Source organism: Macrobrachium rosenbergii, chromosome 15 (genome assembly GCF_040412425.1).
Source record: "Macrobrachium rosenbergii isolate ZJJX-2024 chromosome 15, ASM4041242v1, whole genome shotgun sequence".
NCBI lineage: Eukaryota > Metazoa > Arthropoda > Malacostraca > Decapoda > Palaemonidae > Macrobrachium > Macrobrachium rosenbergii.
Genome location: NC_089755.1, coordinates 49,884,979 through 49,901,782, shown reverse-complemented (window position 1 = coordinate 49,901,782; position 16,804 = coordinate 49,884,979). Strand labels below are relative to the sequence as shown.

Sequence of the window (16,804 nt, the reverse complement as noted above, 5' to 3'; positions counted from 1 at the left end):
ACAGTATTTTGACAAAATTACATCTTAACAGCAAAATGTAATCTGCTTACCCAAGTATTTTTACTCTCAAAGTTGTGAGAAGATCAACAGAAGAGTAGTTTGCTTTCTGAAGATTCCATTTTCCTACAAACTGAACTTACCATCAAGATTATACATTCACTACGGTAATTAGGTTACAAAGCAAAACTGCATTACCTCTAAAACATCAGATAAAAAGGAATTCTTTCACTTTATATATTGGTAAAGTTACTCGACTACTTCATTCATATCTTAAATGATGCATTCCAGTTAAGCTCCAAATCAGTGATAATGTCATTAAGGAGCCAATATAAATGACAAAAGGTCTTCAAAGGAAATCTGAAGTGGCAGTGCTCAATATGGTCTTGGGTCACTAAAAGAGTTTAAACAATAAAAGGGGCAACTTGGCTCTGTTAGCTAAGTGGAACCTCAAAAATCTGACAACCTGTCAAGTTACAGCTATGACTCAAAACTTTCTCTTAATGCCTAAGAGTATCTTTGTCCTGTGACATTTGAAACACCTTTGAGAATTCAAGATTAGGAAAGGAAAACCCTCCTATCAATAAGACTAAAATTTCAACAACACAATCTTAAGCTGTGACTACCTACAAAATGTTACCAATCTGCTCAGAGATACCTTTTTCAGCAAATATTAGCCAAATGCAAGAAATTCAAAAGACAAACTACTCCTTGTAAGTAAACAGTTGTCACATACCATAAAAAAGTCCCACCAAGAGAAGAAACACAACTCCACTCTTGTCATGGGACTGTTTAAAACTTCTGTTAAGTCCCAGGTAGCAGAGGACGAGGGAAGACTCAATAGCGCCAACATAGTCCCTTAAGGCCAGCCCCTTGGGGTGGTGGCACTTGCCTTTATTATTCTTTCCAGTTTGAACAAACTACACCTGGAAGAGAATTTCAATTTTAGAGTCAAGATAACAGCAATTCTAAATATTACAAAATGAATTCATGTTGACTCAAGCTTGGGGACATGATGAATCCTGCACAACTATGTTCAAGAAAAAATGCCAATTCAATAAAACAATGAAATAATCTGATGAAAAATTTGTCTTGAGGCTCTTTTACAAATGGAGTTAAGTGCAAAATGATATTTTAATGATAAAATAAAGTTTGTTCATACTTACCTGGCAGATATATATATAGCTGTATTCTCCGAAGTCCGACAGAATTCCAAAAACTTGCGGCACACGCAGTGGGGCCAGGTGGTTAATACCCATTCCCGCCGCTGGGAGGCGGGTATCAGGAACCATTCCCATTTTCTATTCAGATTTTCTAGTGCCACTGTCTCCTGAGGGGAGGAGGGTGGGCACTATGATTATATATATCTGCCAGGTAAGTATGAACAAACTTTATTTTATCATTAAAATATCATTTTGTTCATGCAACTTACCTGTCAGATATATAGCTGAATCCCACCATTGGAGGTGGGAAGAGACAGAATAGGATTTAGGAAACAAAAATATGTAGGCGATTGACGCCTTGGTTCCTTACTTTTTAGCATAGCTGACTTCGTGATTACAGTCACCGAAGCCTGCTTCTGCTTTACAACAGTCTCCAGTAAGGTAGTGACCTATATAGCTGGTGAGTTCTAGATGATCTGTCCACGGGGGCATGACCACAATGGGACTAGATCATAAGACCATACTGTGAGAGCAAAAGGAGCAACGACCAACCACCTGACCGAGAGCATCAACAGGACCTGCGAAGGACGCCAGATCGGTGGGAAGTCCCGTAACCAACTTACAGCTTTCGACATGCCCTCTCCTGGTCCTGGGAGTCCGACAGAGGTCCAGGCCTATGTTAGCATAGCTGACTTCGTGATTACTGTCACCCAAGCCTGCTTCTGCTTTACTAGAGTCTCCAGCAAGGTAGTGACCTATATAGCTGGTGAGTTCTAGATGATCTGTCCACAGGGGCGTGACCACAATGGGACTAGATCATAAGGCCATACTGTGAGGGCAAAAGGAGCAACGACCAACCACCTGACCTAGAGCGTCAACAGGTCCTGCCGAAGGGAAGCCAGATCGGGGGAAGCCCCCGTAACCCTCTTGCGGCTTTCGACATGCCCTCTCCCTGGTCCTGGGAGTCCGACAGAGGTCCAGGCCTAGAAGCGTTATGGGACCGATCTGACGTAAAAAAACAAAATCAAGATTAAAATATACTTCCTAACCTCTAAAGGATAGGATGAGTATCGCTCCCTGCCCGCAACACTGTGTCTGCAGAAGCGACCACAGGTCCTGCCGAAGGGACGCCAGATCGGTGGGAAGCCCCCGTAACCCTCCTGTGGCTTTCGACTTGCCCTCTCCCTGGTCCTGGGAGTCCGACAGAGGTCCAGGCCTAGAAGTGTTATGGGGCCGATCTGGAGTGCGGAAACGTATGGTCCTAGCGAATAGCAGTCTTCGTATGTCGTCTTCACGTCCCGCAAGTAATGTGAAGCGAACACCGAATTGCTTCGCCAGAAGGTGGTACCCAGAAGATCGCAAAGGGACATGTTCTTCTGGAAAGCCACCGAGGTTTCAATGGCTCTAACTTCGTGAGCCTTAACTTCAAAAGACTCAAGTCACTATCTTGAACGTCGGAAAGTTCGTCTAAAATGGTGCTTCTAAAAAAGAACGCCAGTGCATTCTTAGAAAGAGGCAAATCCGGCCTCTTGACAGAGCACCACAGACTGTCCGAAGGACCTCGACTTTCCCGAGTCTTCTGCAAATAAAATTTGAGAGCCCTGACAGGACACATGACTCTTTCTGGTTCATGTCCGAGAATTTCCGTCATACCCTTAATCTCGAAGGTCCTGGGCCAAGGGGTAGACGGGTTCTCGTTTTAGCAAGAACATACGGCTTAGAGAACATACTGCATTATGGCCTCTAAAACCTACATGATTATTGATAGCCTGAAGTTCACTAACTCTCTTCGCCGTAGCCAGAGCAGTTAGGAAAAAAACCTTCCTTGTCACATTCTTGAGACGCCGAAGAAAGAGGCTCGAAGGTATTTGACATAAAAAAATTTAGGACGACATCCAGGTTCCAGGGAGGCGTCCTGGAATGAGGTACCTTGACAGTCTCAAAGGATCTCAAGAGATCGTGAAGATCCTTGTTGTCGGCTGATAGTCTGAATGCAGTTAGACTCAGAGCGGGGAAGTTTTGAGGTACCTTTCGAAATGGGGCTGCCTGAGCAGATCTACCCAGGGACGTCCCCATAACCTCCACAGCTCCTGACATACTTCCTCGTGAAGGGTCCACTCGGTCGGTAGAAGCTGCCGCTGTCGACCGAGAAGGTCCGCGCGGATATTCTGCAACGAACCTCGTAAGGATCGTGATCCCCCGCGCAAGGGCCCAAAGCAGGATCTCCTTCGCCAGGGCGAACAGGGACCGGGAACGAGTTCCTCCCTGTTTCTTGAGGTATGCCAGGGCTGTGGAGTTGTCTGAATTTACTTGTACGATCTCCTCTAGATTCTCCTTGTCTATTCAGTTTTCCGCCAGGAAAAACTGGAGCGGCCTGAGAAGAAGTCTTCCCAGGGAAACAAACTTCTCCAGAGAGGAAATGGTCCCCAGCAAACTCGTCCATTCCCTCACCGAGCATATTTCCTTCCCTAGGAAGGATGAGACTTGCTACTGACGTTCCTGGGATGGAAAAGCTTGAAAAGCCACTGAATCCATCTGAATCCCCAGATAGACGATGGACTGCGTCGGGATCAGATGGGACTTTTCTTCGTTCACAAGAAGTCCTAGGGACTTTGTCAACTCTAAATTCGCATTCAGGTCCTCCAGACACCTTGACTGTGAAGAGGCTCGGACGAGCCAATCGGCCAGGTAAAGCGAGATACGAATACCCGCCAAGTGAAGCCATCTCGCCACATTTCTCATGATAATCGTGAAGATCATGGGAGCTGTGCTTAGCCCGAAGCAAAGAGCTCTGCATTGAAACACTCGTCCCCCTAGTACAAACCTCAAATACTTCCTCGACTGGGGATGTATGGGAACGTGAAAGTAAGCGTCCTGTAAGTCCAGAGCGACCATCGAATCTCCTGGTCTTAAAGCTCCTAAAACAGACTGGGACGTCTCCATCGTGAACTTCTCCTTCACCATGAAGCGGTTCAGTCTACTGACATCAAGGACTGGTCTCAATCCTCCCGACTGCTTCGGAACTAGGAACAGTCGGTTGTAGAATCCTGGGGAGTCCAGCTCCAGGACTTGCTCCACAGCTCTTTCTCGAGCATTTGCTCTAATAGCTCGAAAAGGATCTGTTGCTTCTCTTGATGGAATGAGGAAGACAGATCCCTGGGCGACGTGCACAGAAGTGGTGAGTCGAGAAAGGGGATCTTGTATCCTCTCTCGATAACTTCAAGGGACCAGGTGTCTGCCCCTCTTGCTCTCCAGGCTCTCGCAAACGAAAGAAGCCTGGCTCCTACAGGTGTCTGGAGGCGCTGCAAATCACTTCCTGCCCCAAGATTTAGGTGGGGCTCCGCCTCTGAAAAGACCTCTACCTCGGGGAGAAGATCTCGAGGAAGAAGCTCCTCCACGAAAGGGCTTCTACTTCCTGGAGGTCTGACCTGACAACGACATCAAAGGGACTGCCGGGCGTCTTGACGAGTGGGCCAAGAGGTCTTGAGTGGCCTCCTTCAAGCTGGAGGAGAGATCCTTGAACAAGGACTGGGGGGAAGAGATGGCTCGAAAACGGGGAGAACAGCAAAGCCCTCTGCGATGGAGAAACTGACTTTGCAAAAGTATGACGCCAAAGGCATCTGGTGTTCCCAGGCGGTCACCCATCCAAGTACTGACCAGACCCAACGTTGCTTAACTTCGCTGATCGCACGAGAAGCGGTGCTTTCAACGTGGTATGGCCGTTGGCTGGTAGGGCCATAGGCTGTAAAGTTACAGTACAAGGCCCTCTTCTTCAAGAGGCCCGTACAAAAGAGGGAAGCCAGTTCCTCCGAGCCATCCCTGACTGCCTTGTCCATGCAGTTCAACACGCTGGACAGCTCCCCCAGGCAGATCGAGTCGGGACTCCTAATCCTGACGTCTAGAGCCCCCAAACACCAGTCCAGGAAATTGAAGACCTCCATGGTTCGAAACAGTCCTTTCAAATGGTGATCCGTCTCCGACATAGTCCAGGACACTTTGGCAGCCGACAGGAGGGACCTTCTAGGCGCGTCGACCAAGCTAGCGAAGTCTCCCTGGGACAACGAAGGAACTCTTGAGCCGACGTCCTCCCCGGTCTCTTACCACATACCTGCCTTGCCGCTCAGCTTGGACGGAGGCAGGGCAAAAGAAGTCTTGCCTTGGGTCTTCCTTCCTCCATCCAGGTGTTAACCTTCTTGAAGGCCTTCTTCGTCGCCAGAGACGAAGTCATCTTGACAAACCCTGGCGCTCTCCTCGTCTAGGACGAAGCAAACTGCGAAGGAGGAGAGTGTGGCCGAGGGTTTGAAACTTGTCGCCAAACAAGTCCTTAAGAAAGGCCGGCTAACACCTGGTAGTCCGTAGACGAGGAAGGGGGAGGCTGCTCAAGGACTGCAGGCTCCGACTCACAAGAGACTTCTCCCTCTTCAATGGGAGAAACGAAAGCCTTGCGGTCCAACACGCAGATGGGGCTTCCCCGCAGACTTTGCTCTGAAGCGTCACTGAGCAAGAGGCGTCCTCCGAGAGTCCTCCGAGCGTCCTTGATTGCTTGCGGAGCGTCACGATGAGTCCAACCGCCTGCACGGCAGCGAGAGGAGCGCCCTGACGAGTCAGCATCAGAAGCGCCCAGGATAGCTGCACGAGCGCCACGCTGGTGGTCCAGCCGGCGCCCTGCACGGCAGCGAGAGGAGCGCCCTGACGAGCAGCTACAGAAGCGCCCAGGATAGCTGCTTGCGGAGCGTCACGATGGCGGTCCAGCCGAGCGCCCTGCACGGCAGCGAGAGGAGCGCCCTGACGAGCAGCTACAGAAGCGCCCAGGATAGCTGCTTGCGGAGCGTCACGCTGGTGGTCCAGCCGAGCGCCCTGCGGCAGCGAGAGGGCGCCCTGTCCAGCTACAGAAGCGCCCAGGATAGCTGCTTGCGGAGCGCCACGATGACGGTCCAGCCGAGCGCCCTGCACGGCAGCGAGAGGAGCGCCCTGACGAGCAGCTACAGAAGCGTCCAGGATAGCTGCTTGCGGAGCGTCACGCTGGTGGTCCAGCCGAGCGTCCTGCACGGCAGCGAGAGGAGCGTCCTGACGAGCAGCTACAGAAGCGTCCAGGATAGCTGCTTGAGGAGCGTCACGCTGGTGGTCCAGCCGAGCGTCCTGCACGGCAGCGAGAGGAGCGTCCTGACGAGCAGCTACAGAAGCGTCCAGGATAGCTGCTTGCGGAGCGTCACGCTGGTGGTCCAGCCGAGCGTCCTGCACGGCAGCGAGAGGAGCGTCCTGACGAGCAGCTACAGAAGCGTCCAGGATAGCTGCTTGCGGAGCGTCACGCTGGTGGTCCAGCCGAGCGTCCTGCACGGCAGCGAGAGGAGCGTCCTGACGAGCAGCTACAGAAGCGTCCAGGATAGCTGCTTGCGGAGCGTCACGCTGCAGCAGAGCGTCACGATGGCGATCCAGCGAGCGGTGAGCACGACTGGGAGACGAAGCATGCTTGACAGAAAGGCCCCCCAGTCAATATATTGTGAAATAGGCTACCTACTTGGGAAGTCTCAACTCCCGCTTAGCCTACGAGTACTAGAATTTGGCTCGCCTACGTTAGGCAGGAAGATTTAAATCGGTCTAGGCGAGATAAAACCTATTCTCGTCGATTTAACTAAAATTATGGTAGGTTATCTCCTCACCCTGACTAAAACTAATGTTTGAAACCGTCCTGAGTAAATTATGGCATCTTTAACGTTTACCGTGCTACTTTGAACTCGCGAAAGCGTTTGTTTACTTTTTACTAGGAGGCAGCCATTTGCCTACGTGACGTCACTCTAGTCCCGCTGCTCTCGGTAGACTATCTCCAAAAACAAACCTTACATTTCCTTTAATAACTCCATAAGTGTTTGATTTTGTTGTAACAACATAGTTACGAAAACTTTATTGGACATATCCTCTTCAGCGTCCGCCTTACGAGTCCGTTTTCACGACGTGCACTTTGACTGACCCAGCGTTACTATTGTTTCTTCTTTATTATCGCTTGACTCGCTCAAACTATGCACCTTCGCAATAGATAATATTTGTTAGCCATCTTCCAGATGCAAAAAGGAGCACTATTAGTGCGAGAATGAAATCCTGAACTAATAAATTAGCAGGGTGGGAGGCAAAGTAAGCGATCATTTATCAAGCAAACCTGCCCCTACACTCATGCATATAAAGTGAGGATCTACCGAAACTTTTGGTAGCCTCACCTTAAACTCATTCACACAACATACTCTGAAGCTAGCATAACTAGATCCAGACATCATCCAAAGAGCAATCAAAAGCAAATTCCACAAAAGCGTATGCCAATCCACAATCCAAAGACAAAACCAAAAGTCAAATAGAATACTTAAGTGGAAAATAACGAGTTTACGAAATCCAAAGACGGAGGTACTGAAAACAGTTGTTGACAGTACCGGCGACAGAGAAAATCTGAATAGAAAATGGGAATGGTTCCTGATACCCGCCTCCCAGCGGCGGGAATGGGTATTAACCACCTGGCCCCACTGCGTGTGCCGCAAGTTTTTGGAATTCTGTCGGACTTCGGAGAATACAGCTATATATATATCTGACAGGTAAGTTGCATGAACAAAATATCTTTTTGCTTTGTCTGTGGTCTGGTAATAATAATAATAATAATAATAATAATAATAATAATAATAATAATAATAATAATAATAATAATAATAATAATAATAATAATAATACCTTTAGATTACAGTGCCCTGGCTTTCAAGAAAATACCGTTTTACTAACCTTTCTGCGCTGTTACACTGCTCCCTGAAGTAAACCCTATCACTTTGTCTAATTTGTCCAGTCAATCTCCCTTACTCAAAAATACACATTTTTGAATTTTGAAATTTCATCTAAAAAATTTGAATGTGTACTTGGCACCATATTCTCAGATTTCAGCTGTGCTATATATGCCCAAATTGCATTTTGCTCTCCTTACAACAATCATTACAACTCTTACCTAACAAGGGAATCCCAACTCTGATGATACCTTCCCATACTACACAAAGTCAAAAACTGCCTTTCACAATGACATAAAAAACTCTTATCCACCAGCAAAACTCATGAAAATCAATTACAGTACTGTATCTAAAACAGAATCATGTTACAAATTTTTGTTCCAGAATGTCAAAAATATACATAAGCTAATGCTACCTCACTCCTTAACCAAATCTTCACCTACTACACTAATAATGTTACATTTCATTAGCACTAGACACTTAAAAATACAAATAAAAAGCATTTTCTTGGCTTTCATTCACACAAACTTAACTTACACCACTAATCCATACCCATATGGTAACTAATCTCTTCCATCTTGCATTTAAAAGATGTATCTTCCAAGAAGACACAAAATAAAACATCACTGACATACCCACACTTGAGTCAAAAGAAATTTTACACAACTTAGTTAATTATCTTTCAACTTTGAAAAGTTCTCTTTAACAATGATCAAATTAAAATCATTTAGTCTTCAGGTCTTTTCCAACACGTACAAGTAAATGGATGGAAAACCTGAACTACACCGCAAGAGCAGCCAAAATCACATACAATTATAATATGATTATGAATTTCAAAAAGACAGCACAGTGCGACAGGTTTGTATATCCATTACTTAAAATTTGAACAGTTATGGGCACATGCATATGTACTTCTTCAAGAATAAACTAACTTTAAAATTACCCATAAATATTAAGTTATAAAATCATAAAATTAAGCCACCAAAACAACCGAGTTACACACAAGGTAATGTAAAATTTAGAACTAAGAAAAGTGACTCTTCTTCAAAAAAATTAAAAAACTCTATACCAATTTAATCCTTCTAGGATGCACTAATTATCTGCACTGATATTTTACAACTGGCTGGAGAAACTAAAAACTCAGATTCTACGTGTAGGCTTAGAAGCAGTTGGCAAAACCTTCACCAAAAGTTCTCAATTCTTTACCTTGCATGCAGACCAAATGTCATTTCTAGCTGAGAAACAAGTGTTGTAAGGAGCTACAGATTCTACTATGATTCATAAAGCTTCAGAAAACCCTGTGTCCATTTCGAGAACAAACTTATTACTCTTTACCAATACATAATTGCCATTTAGGAGGGAGGTAGCTGCCTCCTATGAGCTTCATTTGCCATGCTCATTTAACCAGATATCACCATCATGCTGTTATGTGGTATTCATAATTTTAATCTTATCTTGGGGTATCTAATATGGTCAAAGTAACTTGGTCCACATCTAACCTGAACATCACGAATTGCTTAAGCCATAAGGCCTCTGCAGACCTTGTAAACACTAGTTTTTCTGACTAGTGCGAGAACTATGTATTCTCTCACAAATGCAGGACCAAATGAACTCCTACTCTAATAACCATCCACTATGTCTCTCAGACAAACTGTTGCAGAAGTTGTTGGCACCTCCCAACATCTTCCTTAAGAAACAGACAAGCAATGAAATTTTCAAGAGGGAAAAATACTGCTCAGGTAATGACCCAGAATCCCTGGTAATTTCATCCCAGGTGGCTTTTATAGTCTACAATGGCAAGGTGAGTTTCAGTGATTAAACCAAGATGTCAAGCACATCTTGGTTTCTGGCTACTCATTCATTCAAGTATAATTACATTTCCTCAACTGTGCCTCGAAAGATACCGTTTCCTGATTAACTGTCAAAAATGGTCAGCCCACAACAGCAAACGGGGCCATGAAATTATCACTACCTAGAGTTTGTGACTTAAACCACAAAATCTGATGCAAAAAGGAGGCCCTATTTTTAATATCCTTTTCTGAGGAATATCTCGTTCTAAGCACCAACTGCGGCAAAAGACTCTCCAGGGATTATGCTATTTCAACAATGACTTTTTATTTAAATGTGAGATGTTATTTTCTATCTTCTTGGTTAGTCTTCTCTGTTACAGCTTCACAGTACATTAGGTGACTAAATATCTGCAAATCAATCTTGCTGAGGATTCATCAGTGATACCAAACTTAAAAATGCATAGCCATCTAGTCCTCTACTAGTATGGCAGCAATAATATGAACCTTGTTACTAATGGATGTTTTATCAAGATGTGGGAACTATTCCCAAAGAGAATCAAGTTTTTTCTGCATAATGGAAACAGCAAGTATGTATCACTAAGCCAAGAAGAAAAGGAACTAAAGAAATCTCTTTTGACCTGAACAGGATATCATCATAACCCTTGACACAGACGTGGTAAAGCTCCAATGTAACATAAACGGTTTGTTTTCCATATGAACACAAACTCCTTGCAGTAATATCTGTACACAAAACAAAAACCAAATTGTGCTTGGGTACTTGACCAAAAAACCAGCAATTCCTAAGACCACATCCACCTGCACATAAAAACCTGTACTAAACACTGACATTTTGAACTGAATTACAAAATGGTGGAATGCTTTCAACAATAGAAATGATATAGTAGGCCTTACTTTTTACTTATTGTATGCCTTCAGAAATGGAAATCTGTCTTCAAATGGCTTACCACACTGAAACAATCTTAAATCAAAATTACTGAGTACATAGGATAAATTTGAATACTTTCTAAGCCACATGACTAAATACAGTATACCCAATTCATTCACAACTTCCAATGCTTCCAGCATATTAAGCAAGGTTCTTTCTACTTGTATCAAACTAATAAGTAATGTGAAATAAGAGTGGATGCATGACTTAAAAACAACTAACATTTCCACTTTACCTAATAAGAAAAGGTTAATGTTCCTGGAATTTGCACCTTTTACAATATATTCCTGAGAATTACTAGATAGATTTCTCACACACAGCACCACACCCAAATTTATCACAAATTACACAAATCTGAAAAAAGACTTCACTACTATATTAATTTCTTAAATCTCATTCAATTAGGATTTCTTTCATTCATACAATTACTCCTGACATTTTTCCTTGTACAGTCACTACCTTTAACAAGAAAAATGTCTTAAAGCCATCAATCAAACTAAAATATGAACTCACTTTCCCTAGAAAATTGGTAAACTCATCCAAGATGCATATGCAACACCAAACCTTCAAAAAATTAAAAATCTTCAAAAAATAAACCTTCAAAAATTAAAAATTCATTCAAGATAACAGATATGCTGCACGTGAATATAAAAACCATTCATTAGGCTTAAACTTAACAAAATGAAAAACTGGTGATTTTTTTTCAGTTCCTGGGGAGACTCCAAGGTTGCAGCAGGAATCCTCATGTAAAACCACAGCCAACAACTGTAAAGGAAAATTACAAATTTCAGCACGACCATCAGCTGATCAAGTTGTGGTACGTACAAACTCTCAGACACTTCACGGTTACTCCTTAAAATTCTACTAAAATGTTCAATAAATTCAAACATGCAAAAATGTTGTTATTAATGCAAAAAAATCATAAATTACAACTCAAAATAGAAACAGAAAAACAGAAAATAATGAGGATTTTGATAGAATTCCTTTGAGGTACCTTTGTTTTAAACTTGACATTTACTGTTGGCCATAAGAAGGTCTGTCATATAAAACTTAACTGTCACTCTTGACCTGCAGTCTCTCCCCTAAAGCATTAAAACTATTCTTTCATAATTTTTCGATTATTCTCAGCGCATTTTCAACTTCATGCATAAACTTTTTGCTGGAGCTAAAATTTCCAGTATCTGCAATAATTCACACAATGAAGAAAGATCTTTTCTCATTTCTAACCAAGTGTTTACTTTCAACTTAAGAGAGCAGATTAATGTAAACATTTGGTTAATGTTTACATAACAGCATTTAAATTAGTTGAACGAGACTACGGAGTCACATTTATAGACTCTCTCATAAGGTTTTTCCAAAGGTTTTGTCCTTAAAAAAAGATGAAAACTGAAGCAAGGTAAAGTTAAAAGTTGGACAGCTAAGCAAGAAGGTGCCAAAGAGAATGTACGAAAGTAAGGTAGAAAGTGATGCAACTGGTGCAAACAAAAACAAACCAGATTGCTAACGGCAAACTAAAGTAAATAAAAATCAACACAGTTAATAAAGATATGTTGGTAACACTTTAAACTGACAGGAAAAGACAAAGCACTGCTGTTTGCTTCACAGCTCAACCAGTTCCCTTTCACCTATCGTTCTCATCCAACATTCCAACATCTCTTGAGATCGTCAGCAAGGCAGTTTTCAAACTCCAATTTATGACCAAATCCACAGGACCAAACCTATGAGTCTAAAAATCTAACTCCCTGACCTGATTAATCTACTTTACAGTTACTGGAATGTTGCTAGCACTGAAAAAGGCCTTCCATCTCTCATTTAAATTGTCAATACCTAAGAGATCCACATCTCTTAGAATCCACAGGTCCTATGAAAGTCAGTATGTATATCTGTGACTGTCAAGGTTGTCACCTCATCTAAGTTAATTAGGTGATGATACCAACTTCCACCAACTTAGTAATATACATATTATTAGTTCTCCTAAGTACTAAGGGCAGTGAAAATGCTCTTAGACCTAAAAGGCACCAAAGACTGTAAAGGTAGACTCCTGGTCCACTATCAAAAGACACTACCAGAAGGCAATGGAATTTTTGGAGACCAATCAATGACACACTTCAGCAAAAGAGAAGAGGGGAAAGTATCTTTGCCTACAGCTTTTCATCCTCTAAAGTACATACAAAGAGCCAAAAGATGACCAAGATGTGATGTCACATCTTAACCGTGATGTCACATCTTAACCTGATCATAGCTTATATGCATGTAGCACAAACACTTAAACAATGAACATAAAAATTCAATCATACTGTTTGACAACCTCAGTGAATATTTACACAAACTTTAATACTATAACAGAAGATGCCAATAGGAATCAAAGGGAAAAATGCAGTACTGGAGTCCAACAAAACTTGTACACATCAAACCAGACCAATAAGTTACATTTCTAAATTCTCAATGAGAAAGCCTACTTGAAGGTATACAAAGTAAAGATGTGAAGCAAAGAATCAGAGGGATGCTAAAAAGGACCTTAAGCAATACTTATAGTGTACCATATAAGGCTTACTTTCTGCAACACCTTCATATCATCTTCATCCCTTCAAATCACTTATAAAATACTAACACATCATCAAAAATCTAGCCTCAAAGTTGTCTGGCTTTCAACATGACCTACAACAATATATTATATGCTCTTTTAACATACGACAATAAAAGTACTTTGCTTTAAAATGGGACCAGAATGAGTATCACAACATAAGCTGTAACTTACACAGCAAAGAAATTAAATATTACTCATCACAGTTTTGGCACACTGGATTCATAAAGGCCTAGAGACTGAAAGGATTAACATACATGACAAAGACTCTCCATGTAGAAATGGTGCATTGTGGACACTAATAACTGCTGAACTAATTTACAAATATCATCATCAACATTTTTATGTCAACTTTGCACTTTCTGAGGTTAGACTCTCAACAGCTCTTTATTGGGCGAGTCGATAGAGCTGTGGATTAGCACTCGCTAGGCCCGAGTTCGAGTCTCCGGCCAGCTGATGAAGAGTTAGAGGAATTTATTTCTGGTGATAGAAATTCATTTCTCGCTATAATGTGGTTCGGATTCCACAATAAGCTGTAGGTCCCGTTGCTAAGTAACCAATTGGTTCTTAGCGACGTAAGATAAGTCTAATCCTTCGGGCCAGCCCTAGGAGAGCTGTTAATCAGCTTAGTGGTCTGGTAAAACTAAGGTATACTTAACTTCTCAACTCTCCTCTGTCTTGTATACTCCCTCCCAGACCTCCAATCTCAGCTTTTATCCTACATAAAAAACTACTAAACTTTATCCATATCATGGTATAAGTAAAAATAAACAAACATATTTCTAATAAGTTCATACCATAATGTCATAAATAAGCCATACCTATCAGGAGTATGAAATTAAATCTAGAAGTTATCCATTAACCCCACTGGTTAAGATTGGTTGGTAGACTGAGCAAAGTTCAGTTTGTAGAGAAACTGGAGTTGTTGTTGCCAAGTTGAACTTAAGACTCATGAATTGTTACTCCCATGGTCTATACCTGAAGATGGAGAAAAAAAGTTTTAATCGTGATCAATATTGTCAAATGTAAAGATAAATGGAATAGTAAATGACATTTACCAACTGCATTTTTACAATAACACAACACAAAGGAGTTACATACGAGGGCATTTGACATTCCTTTTACACATGAGAAACAACCTACAAAATATACATCATTCAACTTGTATGAGAAAAGACAGGAGTGTAAATGTGCATAAAAACCAAAGAAAAGGTCCCTTAAAGACCATTCCACTAATGAATTTGAAGTTACACTCTAAGTAACTCATAACTTTAGCAGCCGACAAGAAACAATCTCAGCAAACAAATACAATCCTATTAATACAAACTGGTTAAAAATATGTTCTTGACCAAAGGGGTTACAACACACCTACAGCATCAACCAGTGTGCCTAGGTACTTTGTATGCCGCTTGGGAAGGTCTAACTTCTCCCAGTTTATCATGATTGCCTTATCAAGACATGGTGAGAGTAGAGGGTCTAAATACCAGAGTAAACGTGCCCAAGGATGCCAGGATAAATTGAGAGTTAAGATAGTAGAGAGACATATCCCATATGTAAGGACCCATCCAAACAATACATAAACACTCAGAGAATACCCAACAGTTGCACCAAGAAGCAAATGCTGAAGGTGTTGGACAGCAAAACTGAAGAGAGGAAGTGGGAATGGAGGTGTAGTCAAAGAATAAAACATGGATGCTGCTAGGGACCAAAGGGATGATGCAAACATCCTTTAGAAACGCCTCCAGTACACCACATGAGGTGCACTGAAGGCACTATCCCCTATGGAATATTATAGGGTAATTCTATATATTAGCTCTGCGCCTGTTTTTAGCTTTTCAACTGGTTTTTTCTACACTTTTAGGGGTTCTGATACTGGCGGTGCATCTGTTTGTTGTCGGCCAATTGGAATGTCCCTTCACCGTGTTTAGTACTGGCCCGGGGGTGTTGGGTACCCATACGTTAACAAGTTCTTGCACTTGCTGGACGGGGTGTGAACCGTTCGAAACAGACGTACCCGTGCTCTGTCTTGTGAAGATCGCGTATGGAAACCCCTTATTGGATGGACTTTAGGGGTTAATTATAGGTTAATTACACTCGAGCACCAAAAATTAAAGGTATTTTCATAATTAGCAACCAAAAAACTGTAGAAAAAGTTGAAGTTAGAAGGCAGTCGCCGCCGCGGAGTTACTATATAGTTCTATCTTTTAAAGGTTATGTTAGAATACATCCCGATATTTTACTCATGACTTTTACAGTGCTCTAGAACTGGTGGGGTAGGGGGGCCAAGGTCTTTCCAAACAGCTAAAGACTTGGCACTCTGACCTATGTTAGGTTCGGTCAGGGAATGTTAGGACACAATCTAAAATAGCCTAGGTTAAATTTTCTTGTTTTGTAAGTTTTACCAATTATTACAGTTGACAAATATGAATTACACAGCTTTCACAACTAATTATGCCATGACTTAGCCTATGCACTTTCCACATATTTTTAATGGTGCACTGCACCAAGGTTTGGTTTTACCAAACCCAGAAACCCCTGATTTCCCACAGGGTTTCTCCATATTTGCTACGGGGGGTGGGTGCAAATGCGATAGGATAGCTAGCGTTTCCCCATTCTAAATAATTAAGTAGGCTATCATAGTAGCCTACCACTTCGGTCTTCAGCTGCTACATCAATAAGAGAAAAACTTGGTTAACCTCGACTAAGTTACTAACGAGCAACGATATTACTAGTTAACTAGAATACATACAGAAAATTGTTTAAGTGGTATTCACAAAAGCAAGACTATACAGATTGCAGTTTACCTTACTTTTACTTCAGTGAAAAATGGCCGGTTGCTGTAGCTACATGGTTGGTTCCTCCTTGAAGGCCTCTTTCGTTCTCATTTACACAAATACGTTTGTTCCATATGGTTATTTTCTCTCTCAGTATATTTCATTGAATTCAAATTTTCATTATTTTTCAATTTTTTTTTTTTTACCATCAATTCCATTTCTCGAGTGAAATTGTTGCCAGGGTAATCAGATGAGAAACATTAAGTCAAGATATCAATTACATGGTATTTGTCTTGACCCGTCGGTATGCTGATTAGCTATATGCATTTTGGCCCGAGCTAAATTATTTTAAAGCTCTTATAAGGTAATAGAAACTATTTTAATAATAAATAAACACAAAAGAGATCAAATGCACTCATATTGTCGAACTAGGTATGAACATTATTATCAATGTTTACTTTCGGAAAAATATAGCGAATAATTATGCCAATAGAAACCGTACTTTAGGTAATATTAGTTTTACTGGCAGAAAAAAATAGCAAGCGTTTGCAACACTGATACAAGTTTAGCTTAATTCCCTGAAATATGAAAGACACGGATTACTGTACTTTTGATATATATATATATATATATATATATATATATATATATATATATATATATATATATATATATATATATATATATATATATATGTGTGTGTGTGTGTGTGTGTGTGTGTTTGTATAACACTTCAATTTGCCTTCCTATTCAAATGAATAGTTTTTGTATTTTTAGCATATTTTTTTCAAGATC

General features: G+C 41.7%; 1 long non-coding RNA gene and 1 other non-coding gene across 3 annotated transcripts; both read right to left on the bottom strand.

The window, feature by feature from the left end:
* Window positions 1-717: 717 nt before the first annotated feature.
* LOC136846675 (uncharacterized) lies at window positions 718-16,576 on the bottom strand. 2 transcript variants are annotated; one of them, XR_010855476.1, is made up of 4 exons: window positions 16,040-16,576; window positions 14,057-14,213; window positions 10,618-11,416; window positions 718-923 (listed from the first exon to the last, which is right to left on the bottom strand). It is a non-coding gene; the product is annotated as an uncharacterized lncRNA (long non-coding RNA). The 2 variants fall into 2 exon arrangements; XR_010855477.1 differs by having other exon boundaries at window positions 16,045-16,576.
* Window positions 4,769-4,887, bottom strand: LOC136846857 (5S ribosomal RNA). Its single transcript, XR_010855553.1, has one exon. It is a non-coding gene; the product is annotated as a 5S ribosomal RNA (ribosomal RNA).
* Window positions 16,577-16,804: the final 228 nt, after the last annotated feature.